This window comes from Lathyrus oleraceus, chromosome 3 (genome assembly GCF_024323335.1).
Source record: "Lathyrus oleraceus cultivar Zhongwan6 chromosome 3, CAAS_Psat_ZW6_1.0, whole genome shotgun sequence".
Taxonomy (NCBI): Eukaryota; Viridiplantae; Streptophyta; class Magnoliopsida; order Fabales; family Fabaceae; genus Lathyrus; species Lathyrus oleraceus.
In genome coordinates, this window is record NC_066581.1 from 253,515,652 (window position 1) to 253,518,836 (window position 3,185).

A 3,185-nucleotide genomic window follows, 5' to 3' on the forward strand; every position below is an offset into this window, starting at 1 on the left:
AAGAAAGAAGTCAAAATAGGAGCAGGCTTGGGAAACAGTGTCAAAGAAAGATTGATTCAGATGTTACATGACTATATAGAGATTTTTTCTTGGTCTTATGAAGACATGCCAGGACTGGATACTGATATAGTAGTGCATCGTTTGCCAATGAAGGAAGATTGTCGTCCTGTTAAGCAAAAGGTTCGTCGCATGCGTCCTGAAATGTCTGAGAAAATCAAAATCGAGGTTATGAAACAATTTGATGCAGGTTTTCTGGCTGTTACTTCTTATCCTCAATGGGTTGCTAATGTGGTACCAGTGCCAAAGAAGGATGGTAAAGTGCGAATGTGTGTAGACTACAGAGATTTGAATAACGCGAGTCCCAAAGATGACTTTCCACTCCCGCACATTGATGTTCTGGTAGATAACACCGCTCAACACAAGGTATTCTCATTCATGGATGGATTCTCAGGTTATAACCAGATTAAGATGGCGCCTGAAGACATGGAGAAAACTACGTTTGTGATGCAATGGGGCACGTTTTGTTACAAAGTAATGCCATTCGGTTTAAAGAATGCAGGGGCAACATACCAGCGTGCTATGGTGGTTTTGTTCCATGATATGATCCATCATGAAATAGAGGTATATGTGGATGACATGATAGCCAGATCTCATACTGAAGAAGAACATCTCGATCATTTATACAAACTGTTTGAGAGGTTGAAGAAATACAAGTTGAGATTGAACCCGAACAAATGCACCTTTGGAGTAAGATCCGGTAAGCTCTTGGGCTTTATTGTCAGTAGTAAAGGAATTGAGGTTGACCCGGCTAAGGTGAGAGCTATTCAAGAAATGCCAGTTCCCCGTACAGATAAAGAAGTCAGAGGTTTCTTGGGACGTTTGAATTACATTGCCCGATTTATCTCCCATTTGACTGCTACCTGCAAACCCATCTTCAAATTATTGAGGAAAAATCAAGAGATGATATGGAATGATGAATGTCAAGAAGCTTTTGACAAAATCAAGAAGTACCTCCAAGAACCTCCAATTCTGATGCCACCAGTTGAAGGAAGACCTCTAATCATGTATTTGACCGTGTTAGAAAATTCAATGGGGTGTGTGTTGGGGAAACATGACGAGTCTGGCCGAAAAGAGCATGCCATATATTACCTTAGCAAAAAGTTTACCGACTGTGAAACGAGATACTCATTGCTCGAGAAAACTTGTTGTGCTTTGGCTTGGGCTGCTCGCCGACGAAGACAGTATATGTTGAATCATACCACTTTATTGATTTCTAAGATGGATCCTATCAAATATATATTTGAGAAACCTGCCCTCTCCGGAAGAATAGCAAGATGGCAGATGATTTTAACAGAGTATGATATCCAATATACTACTCAGAAAGCAATCAAAGGAAGCGTGTTAGCTGATCATTTGGCTCATCAAGCAGTTGATGATTACCAATCTATGAATTTTGAGTTCCCAGATGAGGATGTCATGCTTGTTACTGATTATGAAGAACCCGGGCCAGATGAAGGACCCGAACTGGGATCCCGATGGACTATGGTTTTTGACGGATCTTCTAATGCGTTGGGCAATGGTGTTGGTGTTGTAATTATTTCTCCCATGGGTTGCCACATGCCTTTCACTGCTAGACTATGTTTTGACTGTACCAACAATATGGCTGAATATGAAGCATGCATTTTGGGACTCAAGGCTGCTATAGACCTGAAAATCAAGTTTTTGAGTGTGTACGGAGACTCAGCCTTAGTAATCAGTCAGATCAAAGGAGAATGGGACACTAAACATCTGAATCTCATCCCTTATCGAGAGCGGGCGCTGACATTAATCCCATACTTTGAAGAGATTACATTCGAACATATTCCACGAGAAGAGAATCAGTTGGCAGACGCATTAGCTACCATGTCATCTATGTTCAGAGTCAGATGGGACAATGAAGCTCCCATGATCACCATTGCACGATTAGATGAACCAGCATATTGTTATGAACTGAATACTGATGAAGTAGAAGAGAAACCTTGGTTCCACGAAGTAAAAAGATATTTAGAAACTCAGGAATACCCTGAAGGGGCATCCATCAATGACAGAAAATTTCTGAGGAAGTTCTCCGCTAAATTCTTTTTGAGTAATGGGGTATTATACAAACGTAATCATGATTCGACTTTGCTTCGCTGTATGGACAAAAGGGAAGCAGAAAAGATTATGGAAGACATACATGACGGTACTTTTGGGACTCATTCTAGTAGGCATACGATGGCCAAGAAGATTCTGAGATCAGGGTATTATTGGTCTACCATGGAAGCTAATTGCCACCATCACTCCAGAACTTGTCACAAGTGCCAGATCTATGCGGACAAAGTACATGTACCTCCTGCTCCATTGAACGTGTTGACAACACCTTGGCCCTTTGCAATGTGGCGTATTGATATGATTGGAGAGATTAAACCTACTGCTTCTAATGGACATCATTTCATTCTTGTTGCTATTGATTACTTTACAAAGTGGGTAGAGGCAGCCTCATTTGCTTCTGTCACCAAGAATGTGGTGGCACGGTTCATCAAGAATAGTCTTATTTGTCGGTATGGCATCCCTGAAAGAGTTATCACTGATAATGGTACTAATTTGAACAACAAGATGATTACTGAACTCTGCGCGCAGTTCAAAATAAAACACCATAACTCTTCTCCGTAACGGCCAAAGATGAATGGCGCCGTAGAAGCTGCTAATAAGAATATTAAGAAGATCATACAAAAAATGACAGTAACATACAAAGACTGGCATGAGATGTTACCCTTTGCTCTTCATGGTTATCGCACTTCAGTGCGCACTTCGACAGGGGCAACTCCTTTCTCTTTGGTCTACGGAATGGAAGCTATTTTACCAGTGGAAGTTCAGATTCCCTCTCTAAGAATTATGAAAGATGCAGGCTTAGATGAAGATGAATGGATTCTGACTCGACTCGATCAGATAAATTTTATTGATGAGAAGAGACTTGCGGCTGTTTGTCATGGGCAGGTATATCAGAAGCGCATGATCCAGGCGTTTAATAAAAAAGTCAATAGACAGGTATATCAAATTGGCGACTTGGTGATAAAGCGTATCATTCTACCACAAGGTGATTCTAGAGGCAAATGGACTCCCACATACGAAGGGCCATTTGTAGTTAAGAAGGTATTCTCTGGTGG